We start from the raw sequence: 14,123 nt of genomic DNA, 5'->3' as shown, positions 1-14,123 counted from the left end.
ACTAGCTTGTATTTTCCTTATTATTTTCCTGTTTTCACCTAGAGAGGACAATAGGAATGATCTCTTTTTCTTATGTTCTCCATGGTACCTACAGTAACCCTGTGAAATAGAAGGAACTCAATATTTGATTAATCAGCCATTTGCATCTCACTTCTCATCTCTCCTTTCAACTTCCACTGCCTCATCACCTCTCACCTGGATTAATGAGGTAGGCTTATATTTATCTGTTCATCCAAAAACATTTTGAGGATCTACTGTGTTTGAAACAATGCATTACATTCTAGAGAAATACAAAGGTGAATAAGATATGGTCTTTAGTCTTGTCTAATGGTAAAGACAAATAAACAAACAAATAATTAAAATACAGCACAATAAAAAGTTATACAAGTATGTAAAGGACGGGTAAACAACAGAAGGGGTGATCAGCCCTGTGTGGGAAGGTTAGGAAAGAGTTGAGCCTAAAAGATGAATGGACTCTGCCAGGCAGACAAGGGGGAAAGACTGGTCTTCTAACTGGTTGCCTTGACTCTGGCTTTTTCCTCACCTCTTCCAAAATCTTTGGTATATAGATAGCTCCATGGCACATAGCTCCGAATCTAAATCCCTTAGCCTGACATTCAAGGCCTTTCATCATCTGGCATCAGATGGTCTTGCCAGCTCTACCTCCACACATCCTAAACTCTGCACAATGACTTTCTTGCTCCTCCCTGAACAATTCTTGAATGCATATATCTCATCTTTGCTCATGAATCCTCTACCTGAAACACGCTCAACCCTGTCTTGGGGAATTATTCTTCTAGTCTCTGTTCATACTACCTGGTCCTAATCCCCCCCTTTCTTGTTTTCCGATTGTATTTTGTTTGTATTTTCAGTATAGCAGTCATCACACTTGATCTTGTACATGTATTTGAATATAATTACAGAGATAGCCTCTCACATCTTTGGATTCTCACACAGAAGACAGACAAATGTTTGTTGACTTGAATGAGGTAAATACTGCTATTAAATCGACTACGTTCTATTCCGTTTACATAGCAAACTTTAAGTTTAAACTCCATGGAAGAAACGGAGATTTTATATTTCAAATAGTCTCATCTTTACTTTAAAAAGATATGTGGATGTTTGGTTTTTAATACACAAAAGGGCTCATGTAATAGTGTTAAAACTTTGTTTTAATTCTGGTAAACAGAGGTCTTACATCAGAAAATCATGCTCTGGAGATCTGAAACCTAGTTGTGAATTTTTAATAAGAAAACAAGGGTATGTGAGATACTAAAACTGCTTGGGTGGATTATTTACTATGAGGTTCTTAAGATAAGGTTGAGACATGCTGAAAGGCTGTGAGAAGATGGGGAGTGGAGAGAAGTAAAAACTAAGTGCCTTACAAATCCATGCCCCTTCTCTGCAGCAAATCAAATATTATTATTACCCACTTTCTAGAACAATCGCATTCCAGCATTGCCCCTTACATACGGAGAATAAAAATACAACAACGAGAAATGTGCTATCTTTCATAAATATAGGAGTTTCTGATATTTCTCAAAATAGTCTCATTGACCAAACTCAACCATTTTTATTTACATGTATTAGCAACAAGTAGATGGTGATTATATTAGCAATGTGTAGACTGTGCCTTTAGTTCAAGAGTTACAAACTCAGAGGCCAACAGGGTCAGAGAAGTTATTTAAATGTATAAAGAGTGTCGGGGTATATTAAGGAGTGGTGGGGTTTGTGGCAACATAGAAAGTACATGCCCCACCTAAAGGCATTCAAATTAATATTTCTGAGAAACACCATGTAAAACCAGCAAGACGTGCCTTCTGGTTAAGCCACCTATGTGGGACCTCTGATTTAAATAATTAACCATTGGGGGTGGGGGATCAGACATGGCTGTTTAACTGAATTGATGGATTAATTCAGTCAAAAGTTTCTCCAGCAGCCTAGCTGAGTCTCTAGAAAGTAGGTAATTTTTTTTCTTTGGCTTTAAAGACCATATTGGTGAAGAATAATTCCTTACCATGTTCTGGCTGCGACATAGACATTTTAAAACCACAAGACAAAGGGAAAGCTTCAAAGATAATGCATTTAACATGGCAAATACCTCACAGGAAACAATCTATGTGGAAGAGTCTCTGACGATTAGACTTTGAAAACAAATGAACTGTCAGATTTTTGCAATACATCCATTGTTTGTTTGCTTGTTTTCAGCAAAATTGAAAAAGCTAAGGGCTAAGAGCCCTTAAAATATAAAAGAGGATTTGCATGTCACGGCTACCTGTGAATAAGATTAGCCTTCTTTGTCTATGTTAAATATTATTCTTGAGCCTACTTACCTTAATTTTATTCTCTTCCAACAAGTATGTGGCCATAGACTTTGCAATAATTTCAAAGAAAAAACATGAGTACTAAAATAAACAAATCAATCTTTAATAGTTACCCAAATCCTTGAAGCTTAGCAGAGGTTGACGAATCACTATGGATTTTGTCTCTGAACTTTAGTAACATTTTAAAGTGATCGCAATTGTCCAAGTCCCACAGGATACCTTCAAATTGTGTTGGCAAAAAGGTAGTAGTGTACCTTAGGGCTGGCTGGTGATGGACAAAGGCTGTTTGGTGGGAATGTTTAACTCAGTGGGGAGGGGTGTTTTATCACTGACACTGCTTTGATTTGCCTACATGTGGTGATAAGAGCAAACCAACTTTTAGTTTACTTTAGTATTGGTTTTAAATTCTCTATAGACAATGAATTGTATTATGGCCTGCACCCAGTGGGGGACCCAACCCTGCCCTTGGTACAACACTGGGGCCAGCCCAAGTAGCAGAGGTGTTTGTGTAAATGTAATTTGAAGGGTACAGAGAAGCCTCAAGCAGATACATCCTAAAATACCCAAAAATTGAAATTCTACCATTATTAACAGGAATAGTAAAAACATGACAATAATAAGAGCCACCATTTGAGTGCCTACTATGTGCCAGAAACAACATGTTAAATGCTTTGCTTATATTTTAGAAATGAGGAAGTGGAGGCTCAGGACTGCTAAATAACAGGCTCTGGGTCACAGAACTATTATGCAGTGAATAGAGGATTCTAGCCCAGGTCTATCTCCTCCAAAATTCTTTCTATTACACATTCGACTGTGGGCAGGATGGGGTGGGAAGGGTGAAGGGAATGAAGGAGGTTCTGTGGAGAACTTGGGGGAAAAGGATGTGTAGGTAAAGTGGTGAGGAAAAGGAAAGTCACATGAGGAAACGATGAAAGACTAGAAGTGAAATGGGAGGGTATCAAACAAGCATATCTCTGGCTGCTTTTCTTGCCTGTCGTCTCCTGTGCCCTTACCTTTAGCAGTTTGTTTATTGCTAAAAAGTCTGCAGACTGTTTCAATACCGCTATCATTGTAGTAGCCAGAGTTTCATGTATCAGCTGGGCCTGAGGAGTACTGGGTTTTTCAGGTCGGAAGCTATACTACAATCAAAGAAAACGAGCTGTGAGACAAAATTCTCTCAGAAGACAAACTGCTCAGAAAGAAAGCTTTACTCCACAAACCTTTATGAAGGATCTTAAATAATTATCCAAGCCTTGTTCATGGCACTTTGATACGATATGTAAGAGAACCCTGAAACAACATTCACAAAAGTCAGCATGTCAGGCTACAATTAACCACTATAGTTTGATTGTTCGATAAAACCATCATACTTAACCCTAAAAATACCTAATACTGCCTAAATAATTAAAGGTGAGATGACTGCATCTTAGTTCGGGTCTAACAGAGATTTCAGCATCTAACATGCCCAGGGTCTTGTAAAATATGTTTCCTGGTTCAAAAGACGGATATTTTATTTTGGCAACCCAGATATTTCATCTCCTTTCTAAACCACATTTGAAGTATGGTCATAATTACCATATAGTAAAAAAAAAAAAAACAAAAAACCTTCAGTAAGGTAAATATTGAAATCCCCTCTAGTGAGAATAAAAGGAAAAGAATAGAAAAAAATGTTAAGCATGACAACAGATGGGGGAAAAGGGAAGGGAGAGACAGAGCAGGTATAATGATATGAACTAAAATTGGAAGTAAACCTAAGATTCATAGAAAGTTTTAAAATTATGAGACCAGCAGTGGTTCTCCAACTTTAGCGTGCCTCAGAAACACCTGGAGGGTAAAGTGCTCACCCCTTTCCCAGAGTTTCTGATTTTTTAGGTCTGGGGTGAAGTTCAATGATTAGCATTTTTAATAAGCTCCTAGGTGATATTGATGCTGCTGGTCTGGGAACCACATTTTGAGAACAACTGGACTAGAATAATGCTTTTTAAATTTGCAACCAGACTATGCCCAGCAGCAGAGAAGAGCAAACAGTATGGAGGTGTGTGGCACTTCAGCCCTGAGGCTCCAGAGAGGCTCAACAGAAGTGGCAACAGCAGAAGCAGCAAAGCCAGAAAGAGCCAGCACTGAGCTCACAATTTTTTGAAAAACTCCTGTTTTAATTTCAAAATACAGGTGCATTTTGCATCCTACTCTACAATATATCCTTGTTTGTTTTCATATAAAAAGAACACTCCATTATTCTTTCGAGTACAATTTGATGGCCTAGGGCAACTCTGTCCAATGTGAGAGCTGCTAGTCACAAGTGGCGATTAAATGAATTAAAATTAACTACGATTAACACTTCAGTTCCTGGGCTTCCCTGGTGGTGCAGTGGTTGAGAGTCCGCCTGCCGATGCAGGGGACACGGGTTCGTGCCCCAGTCCGGGAGGATCCCACATGCCGCGGAGCGGCTGGTCCCGTGAGCCATGGCCGCTGGGCCTGCGCGTCCGGAGCCTGTGCTCCGCAACGGGAGAGGCCACAGTGGTGAGAGGCCCGCGTACCGCAAGGAAAAACAAAACAAACAAAAAAAAAAACTTCAGTTCCTCAGTTACACTAGCCACATTTCAAGTGCTCAACAGCTAAATGTGGCTAATGGCCACCATATTGGAAAGCACAGGTATAGAACATTTCCACGACTGGAGAAAGTTCTATTGGACGAGACTGGTCAAGGGCAATGGTTCTCAAACTCCCTTGCATTAGGGAATCATCAGGGAAACTTAAAAAAAAAATACTGATGCTGAGTTCCACCTTCAGAGATTCTGGTTTAATTGGTATGAAGTGTGGTCCGTGAACAGACATTTTTAAAATCTTCTAACATGCAGCAGCTTTAGAACCTCTGGTTGAGGAAGTTTATCCTATGGTTTCTGGTATCACCTGTCCCTGGGGATATAAGTCCCCTGGTATGAGAAGTATGAAACTAGAGAAAACTGATATTAGATTTCTGACTTTGGGGTTCTCATTTGGAAGATAAATTTATATTTCAAATGAAGAAATGCAAAAGGAAACAAAAGTTGCTTCTTGGTATTATGACACTGAAACTCACATGGTGCAGCTGATAGGCACGTCATCTTCATGGGTCATATTTGTGAGGACTCGGAAGAGTTGCATAAGAATTACAGGTAGAAACTGTATCATGACATGGATCTCCATGGCATGCAAACACTAAAATAAGTCATTATTAGTTATGAAAATAAACCAAAATATGATATAACTTGCAAAGGTGAAACAACAAAAAATTAAGTAATGAAAACTACATTCACTAGAATATAAGCTCACTTTAAACATGAGCTTCAGGGGATAGGGGACTTTGTCAGTTACTTTAGCCACATCTCTATTTTGGCACTCAGATTCTGTTAGTTCATTTAATATTAAATGCTCTATTGAAGATAAGTATAACTGGGATCAACAGGTTTTGGAATAAAGACAACAGACTCTTGGTAAACCAACACTCAATCGGGGCGAGGAGCAGGCATGTTTGGAGGTAATGGAGACGGGCCTACCAGCCCCCAAGTTCGTGTGTTTTACAGCGGCAAGTGGGCCATTACTTTGTGGCGAGAAGTTACATGGCATTCAATAAAGTGTGTTTCTATATATAATTGGCTTTACACTAGCACCATCCACAAGCTGAGGCAGTTCTGCATTCTAACATCTCACAATACATTTCTTCAAAGTGCTAACACTCATCTCTACTGATCAGTATCTTGACATCAAAAAGAAGAAATATGTCCGTGTATACATAGAAATGATACAAGCAGTTAAATATGTAAAATGTCTTTCTTCTTACTTCCCTTCTCTCCGCATTCATTTATTCGCTCATTCATTCACTCACTCATTTAGTCAACTGGTCAACCAAAAAAACCTCACTGAGCACCTTCTACACCAATTCAATATTTAGTGCCCTGGGAAATACAGACACGGGTAAAACAAGTCTCTGTACTAAGGAACTCAGCATTTATCTTTCATAGCCTCCCTTACTCTTGCTCTATGTTGCCATCCTTACTCTCAGCATCCCTTTTCAGGCTTTTCTCATCTATATTCGAATCATCTCAACAGTGACCTCTGAGATTTCCAGGCAGCCTCTCTTCAATCGGATGCATAAGGCAAGAAACAGAGCTCAGGGAACCCATGGTCTATCCTTCAGGTTTTTCCTTCCTTTTGCCCTCTCTCTTCTATCCTTACAGCCATCGCCCTTTTTCAGAACTCTAACCTATAACCAAAATAGTCTAATAATTTTCTAGTAGGTCTATGTACACTTTCTCCTCACTCCCAATATGTCTCTCATTTCCAAAACTTAATCCTCCTCAAATAGGGGTTACATCAGGCCACCTTGTGCCACCAACAAGATTCTTTTGATGCTTCCCCATGACCTAGGGCAGTGGTTCTCAACCAGAGACCATGTGCCACAACCCAACCCCAATGTCCGGAGACATTTTGAGCTGTCACAATTGGGGGGGTGCTACTGACATCTAGTGGATAGGCCAGAGATGCTTCTAAACACCCTCCAGTGAACAGGACAGCCCTTTACAACAAAGACTTATCCTGACCCAAATGTCAATAGTGCCAAGTTTGAGAAACTCTGACCCAGGTATTAAGTCTAAGTTACTTAAGACCCAGCTTACACTCTTAACCTTAACACTCATCATTCTTCACGAGGCCACACTGGTGTCTTGACTGCTCCTTGAATATATCAATGCACTGCTACCTTTGTTCACACTTTGTAGCCAAATCCTCGCCACCCTTCCCAGTCAAGTTCAAACCCCCAGTTCAGTGAAGCCATTCATTCACTCATTCAACAAAGGCATACTGAATGAACTTTCAATTGCCAAGCACATCAAAAAAACATGGTTCCTACCATCAAGAAGTTCACAGACTGTGTGGGGAAAACACATGGAACTAAATCACTGCGATACAAACACTAAACAGTACAACAGCGGTATATACAAGGCATACAGCGGAAGAAGCAGCCGAGTCTGCCAGTGAGGAGGGAATGTCATATGAGGCTTCAGAAAGGAGGAAGGTTCAAAGATCGTAAGTAGGATCACATCAAGTAGAAAAGAGAGACGGACCTTCCATGCAGAAGTGATCTCCCTGCACCAGTACTGTTCCTCTGGAATTTATTCTCCACAAAGCAGCCAGAGGGTTCTTTTTGAAAGGCAAATTCCACAATGTCATTTCCCTCTGTTACAAACAAAACCAACCACCATGAACAAAAAGTTGTGAAGGGCTCCCCGTCCTACATGTACCCTGCCTATCACTCCCCACTCATCTGAGGCCATCCTCCTGCTTTGCTGCTCAATGTGCTCTAGCTACGTTCTTTGTTTTTCTTCTTTCCACACATCCCACTGCAAAGTGTTTACACCTGCTGCAATATTCTGTCATCCTTTTACACAGCTTTATCACCTATGGCTGTCTTCCTCCCATCAGCTTCTTTTCAGCTTGAAATGGTGTCATCTCCTAGACAGGCCTTCCCTGACAAGTCCATCTTGACTGCACTCCTGGTCATGCTAGAGCCCATTAACCTGGTCTATTTTCTTCACAGCACTCATCCCTATGTAACGTGACTTGCTTATATATAATCTCTCTACCCCAACTAGAGTAGGTATGTTGTCTAACTCGTTCCCATTATAGTCCCAGCATCCAGTACAATATGTGACCCATAGTAGGTGCTCAATAAATATTTGAGGGATGACTGAATAAATGAATAAAATAAGGAACCAAAGGGATAAAGATGGGAACCCTCTAGTCTCAGTGGTTCCTCGGTTTTCTGAACTCTTAGCATTTATACCCTGTATCACGCATTTGACATTTAACTACATATTGCTTTGGACTATCATTTGTACTACTGACTTATATTGTCATTTGACTTAAGTGGATCCTGTCTCTCTGACTAGTTGTAAGATCCCTATAGACAATGAGCCTAAGTTATTCTTCTCTGCAAGCCCCACAGCATCTAGGAAAATACTGAACACATAATAAGGGCTCAACATGTAGATGGTTAAATGAAGTGATGAAACACTGTCATTTATAAGGACAACAGGTAGCAAGGTTTGATAGAAAGAAAACAGGACTAGGAGTCAAGAGACACATCAAGAGACAGGCTTGGCTCAGCTCTGCTAGTAACCAGAATGACCACAGGCAAATCACTCTCCTCGGGCCTCAGTTTCCTCATCTGTAAAACAAAATCGCTAAAGATCCCTTTCAGTGCTAACATTCCATACTGGAGTTTGGCTCTTTCTATAATCACATGACATTTCATTCACTGCCACTAGAGGGCAAGCATAGGTCACATAAATATCAGAAATTCCACACCCTTAAAAACGCAAATATGAGTACTTTCTTTTTCCTCCATTCTAAGAATACCAGTATAGGAAAATAGTGTTCTGTTCAACTCTGTTAAAACTTTTACAAAGCTTCCCCACTGGAAGAAAAAGACAATGATCTCAACAGACAATGCATTCATACATAGAGTGGGAGTTCTAGACATTACCCAAGAAAAGGATTTGAAGTTAGATGACTACTATACTTCTTAATGATAATTAAGAATCGTAGCCACCATTTATCGGCTACCTCCCTGATTCTACCCTTCCAACAATATATTTTCTGTATGGTAGGCAGAATGATACTTTACAACCAAAGTCACATCATGTCACTTCTCTGTTCAACGATTTCCATCTCATTCAGGGTACAATTCCAACTCTCATCATGGCTTAGGAGGCCTGACCTGACCAGCAACCCAGCCACCTTTCCAATGTGAGGGCAAATCATTCTGTGTGCCAGACACACTGGAATTCCGGCTGTTCCTTGAGCACACCAAGCAAGCTCCTCAGGGCCTTTGCCCTTGCTATTCCCAGCTCTCCCCCAGAATTCCACATAGTTGGCACCCTCCTTTCCTTTAGGTCTCTGTCAAACATCACTTTACTGGAGAGCTCTTCTCTGACACTTTATCTAAAAGAGGGACTCATCACTCCTACTCCCCTGCACTATGTTTTGGTTTTCTTTATAGCACTTATTACCACCTGACATGACAAACACAGTCGGCCCTCCGTATCCACACGTTCCGCATCTGTGGATACGGAGAGCTGACTGCAAGGGACTTGAGCATCTTTGGACTTTGATATCTATGGAGGGTCCTGGAACCAATCCTCCAAGGATAGAGGGACCACTGTATATGTGTGTGTGTGTGTGTGTGTGTGTGTGTGTGCATTTGTTTATGTGTTTATTGTCCATCTGTCTCCACAACAAAGTATGCTCCTTGAAAGCAGGGATACTGTTTGCTTTTTTCATTTATCCTCCCAATGTTTAGAATGAAGCCTGGCCCATAGGACGCACTCAAGAAAAAAGTGTGGAATGAATGAATACTATATACCAGATGCTTTATCTCACTGAGGCCTCGTAACCACCCTACAAGTGGGTTGTTTTTTTTTGTTTTGTTTTTTAACATCTTTATTGGAGTATAATTGCTTTACAATGGTGTGTTAGTTTCTGCTGTATAACAAAGGGAATCAGCTATACATACACATCTATCCCCATATCTCTTCCCTCTTGCGTCTCCCTCCCACCCTCCATATCCCACCCCTCTAGGTGGTCACAAAGCACCGAGCTGATCTACCTTTGCTATGCGGCTGCTTCCCACTAGCTAACTATTTTATACTTGGTAGTGTATACATGTCCATGCCACTCTCTCACTTCGTCCTAGCTTACCCTTCCCCCTCCCCGTGTCCTCAAGTCCATTCTCTAGTAGGTCTGCGTCTTTATTCCTGTCTTGCCCCTAGGTTCTTCATGACCATTTTTTCTTTTTTTTTTTTTAGATTCCATATATATGTCTTAGCATACGGTATTTGTTCTTCTCTTTCTGACTTACTTCACTCTGTATGACAGTCTCTAGGTCCATCAAGCTCACTACAAATAACACAATTTCGCTTCTTTTTATGGCTGAGTAATATTCCACTGCATATATGTGCTACATCTTCTTTATCCATTCATCTGTCGATGGACACTTAGGTTGCTTCCATGTCCTGGCTATTGTAAATAGAGCTGCAATGAACATTGTGGTCCATGACTCTTTTTGAATTATGGTTTTCTTAGGGCATATGCCCAGTAGTGGGACTGCTGGGTTGTATGGTAGTTCTATTTGTAGTTGTTTGAGGAACCTCCATACTGTTCTCCATAGTGGCTGTATCAATTTACATTCCCACCAACAGTGCAAGAGGGTTCTCTTTTCTCCACACCCTCTCCAGCATTTATTGTTTGTAGAGTTTTTGATGATGGCCATTCTGACTGGTGTTAGGTGATACGTCATTGTAGTTTTGATTTGCATTTCTCTCATGACTACAAGTAGGTTTTTATCTTTATGTGAGAGAAGAAGAAACAAAGGCTTGGAGAAGTTAAGTAAGTTTGTCAAGGTCAATCAAAGAGCTAATAAGTGACATACCTGGGACACAAATTCAGTTTGTGATTCCAGAACCCATAAGTGTATTACCCCATGTCATACTACCTCTCTGAAAGAAATGAACCTTTTCATTTCCTGAGAATATCATTCACTATTAACATATGCCTAAAGGGAAATCCTTTAGAGGCTTCATTTAAAATAAAAATGTTTGACTGGCCATGGCTGATCTACTGAAAAGAAAAGTCACTGTTAGCTGGGTCCCATGACGTGCACCCTGTCCCACCCCATTAGGGAATAAATGGAGTCTTGGATTCTCAATACATTTGATAAAATATGGCGTTAATTGTGACTCCCTCCTATGCAACATGCAGAAACTAGGTTCTCTTTTTTTAGCTGACCCTTCTGATAATCTTTCACCTATGAACACAGGAATCATTTCACATTTCATTCCAAGCAAAAGTGACTCCATTTCTCCTGGCCCTTTTCCCCAAACTTTTTCCACATTTACCAGGCCATCGGCAAGATGAGAAAAGGCCTGGAAAAATCAATTTATGGAACTGAAATAAACATTTTCATGAGATTTTCAAAAATATGTCAACGAATTCTGGCTAAAACATTTTCTTCGTAATGTAGCAATTCTGCGGTCTGCTTCTAAACAGCCTCTTGATGGAAAAGCACATAATAGAAAGTGTTCTCTTGAGGGTACACAGCCAAAAGTATTTTTAAAGGGTTCGTTTGATATTTTTTCCGCCACGTCAAAAAATGTGGCAACCAAACAACATGAAAAACAAACCTTTCACAGAAAGCTACAGTTCATTTACCTTTAAATATTTAATGAGCTCCCCTGGAACTTCATTCGAGCCTGACTGAATCAGCTGGCAATGATGGAAGAACTTGTACACATGTAGATCCTGAAAAACAGATGGGCACAGCCATATGAAATTTGATTCATTTCTTTTTATTTTTATTTTTTATTATTTTTAACATCTTTATTGGGGTATAATTACTTTACAATGGTGTGTTAATTTCTCCTTTATAACCAAGTGAATCAGTTATACATATACATATGTTCCCATATCTCTCCCCTCTTGCGTCTCCCTCCCTCCCACCCTCCCTATTCCACCCCTCCAGGCGGTCACAAAGAACCGAGCTGATATCCCTGTGCTATGCGCCTACTTCCCACTAGCTATCTACCTCACGTTTGGTAGTGTACATATGTCCATGGCTCTCTCTCGCTTTGTCACAGTTCACCATTCCCCCTCCCCATATCCTCAAGTCCGTTCTCCAGTAGGTCTGCGTCTTTATTCCTGTCTTACCCCTAGGTTCTTCATGACATTCCTTTCTCTTAAATTCCATATATATGTGTTAGCATACAGTATTTGTCTTTCTCTTTCTGACTTACTTCACTCTATATGACAGACTCTAGGTCTATCCACCTCATTACAATTAGCTCAGTTTCGTTTCTTTTTATGGCTGAGTAATATTCCATTGTATATATGTGCCACATCTTCTTTATCCATTCATCCGATGATGGGCACTTACGTTGTTTCCATTTCCGGGCTATTGTAAATAGAGCTGCAATGAACATTTTGGTACATGACTCTTTTTGAATTTTGGTGTTCTCAGGGTATATGCCCAGTAGTGGGATTGCTGGGTCATATGGTAGTTCTATTTGTAGTTTTTTAAGGAACCTCCATACTGTTCTCCATAGTGGCTGTACCAATTCACATTCCCACCAGCAGTGCAGGAGTGTTCCCATTTCTCCACACCCTCTCCAGCATTTATTGTTACTAGATTTCTGGTGATGGCCATTCTGACTGGTGTGAGATGATATCTCAAGGTAGTTTTGATTTACATTTCCTTAATGATTAATGATGTTAAGCATTCCTTCATGTGTTTGCTGGCAGTCTGTATATTTTCTTTGTAGAAATGTCTATTTAGGTCTTCTGCCCATTTTTTGATTGGGTTGTTTGTTTTTTTGTTATTGAGCTGCATGAGCTGCTTGTAAATTTTGGAAATTAATCCTTTGTCAGTTGCTTCATTTGCAAATATTTTTTCCCATTCTGAGGGTTGTCTTTTGGTCTTGTTTATGGTTTCTTTTGCTGTGCAAAACCTTTGAAGTTTCATTAGGTCCCATTTGTTGATTTTTGTTTTTATTTCCATTTCTCTAGGAGGTGGGTCAAAAAGGATCTTGCTTTGATTTATGTCATAGTGTTCTGCCTATGTTTTCCTCTAAGAGTTTGATAGTTTCTGGCCTTACATTTAGATCATTAATCCATTTTGAGCTTATTTTTCTGTATGGTGTTAGTGAGTGATCTAATCTCATACTTTTACATGTACCTGTCCAGTTTTCCCTGCACCACGTATTGAAGAGGCTGTCCTTTCTCCACAGTAGTTTCCTGCCTCCTTTATCAAAGATAAGGTGACCATATGTGCGTGGGATTATCTCTGGGCTTTCTATCCTGTTCCATTGATCTATCTTTCTGTTTTTGTGCCAGTACCATACTGTCTTGATTACTGTAGCTTTGTAGTATAGTCCGAAGTCAGGGAGACTAATTCTTCCAGCTCTGTTTTTCGTTCTCAAGATTGCTTTGGCTATTCGTGGTCTTTTGTGTTTCCATACAAATTGTGAAATTTTTTGTTCTAGTTCTGTGAAAAATGCCAGCAATAGTTTAATTGGGATTGCATTGAATCTGTAGATTACTTTGGGTAGTAGAGTCATTTTCAGCTTGTTGATTCTTCCAATCCAAGAACATGGTATATCTCTCCATCTATTTGTATCATCTTTAATTTCTTTCATCAGTATCTTATAATTTTCTGCATACAGGTCTTTTATCTCCTTAGGTAGGTTTATTCCTAGATATTTTATTCTTTTGGTTGCAATGGTAAATGGGAGTGTTTTCTTGATTTCACTTTCAGATTTTTCATCATTAGTGTATAGGAATGCCAGAGATTTCTGGGCATTAATTTTGTAACCTGCTACTTTACCAAATTCATTGATTAGCTCTAGTAGTTTTCTGGTAGCATCTTTAGGATTCTCTATGTATAGTATCATGTCATCTGCAAACAGTGACAGCCTTACTTCTTCTTTTCCGATTTGGATTCCTTTTATTTCCTTTTCTTCTCTGATTGCTGTGGCTAAAACTTCCAAAACTATGTTGAATAAGAGTGGTGAGAGTGGGCAACCTGGTCTTGTTCCTGATCTTAGTGGAAATGCTTTCAGTTTTTCACCATTGAGGATGATGTCGGCTGTGGGTTTGTCATATATGGGCTTTATTATGTTGAGGAAAGTTCCCTCTATACCTACTTTTTGGAGGGTTTTTATCAAATATGGGTGTTGAATTTTGTCGAAAGCTTTCTCTGCATCTATTGAG

The 14,123-nt window shown here is 39.8% G+C and overlaps 1 protein-coding gene across 1 annotated transcript in view; it reads right to left on the bottom strand.

The window, feature by feature from the left end:
• The window catches only part of LOC149744299 (dedicator of cytokinesis protein 11-like), a 40,908-nt gene extending 29,237 nt beyond the window's left edge, over window positions 1-11,671 (bottom strand). Inside the window, exon 1 of the mRNA XM_089904457.1 lies at window positions 11,571-11,671. The gene's annotated coding sequence lies outside the window, so the exon portion shown is untranslated. The remainder of the gene's footprint in view (window positions 1-11,570) is intronic.
• Between the last annotated feature and the right edge of the window lie 2,452 nt (window positions 11,672-14,123).

This window comes from Delphinapterus leucas, chromosome X (assembly GCF_059928025.1).
Source record: "Delphinapterus leucas isolate spDelLeu-1000000601 "Yukka" chromosome X, BTC_Dleu_Yukka2, whole genome shotgun sequence".
Taxonomy (NCBI): domain Eukaryota; kingdom Metazoa; phylum Chordata; class Mammalia; order Artiodactyla; family Monodontidae; genus Delphinapterus; species Delphinapterus leucas.
Note: the sequence above shows the minus strand (reverse complement) of the source record. Positions and strands in the feature narration are given on the sequence as shown.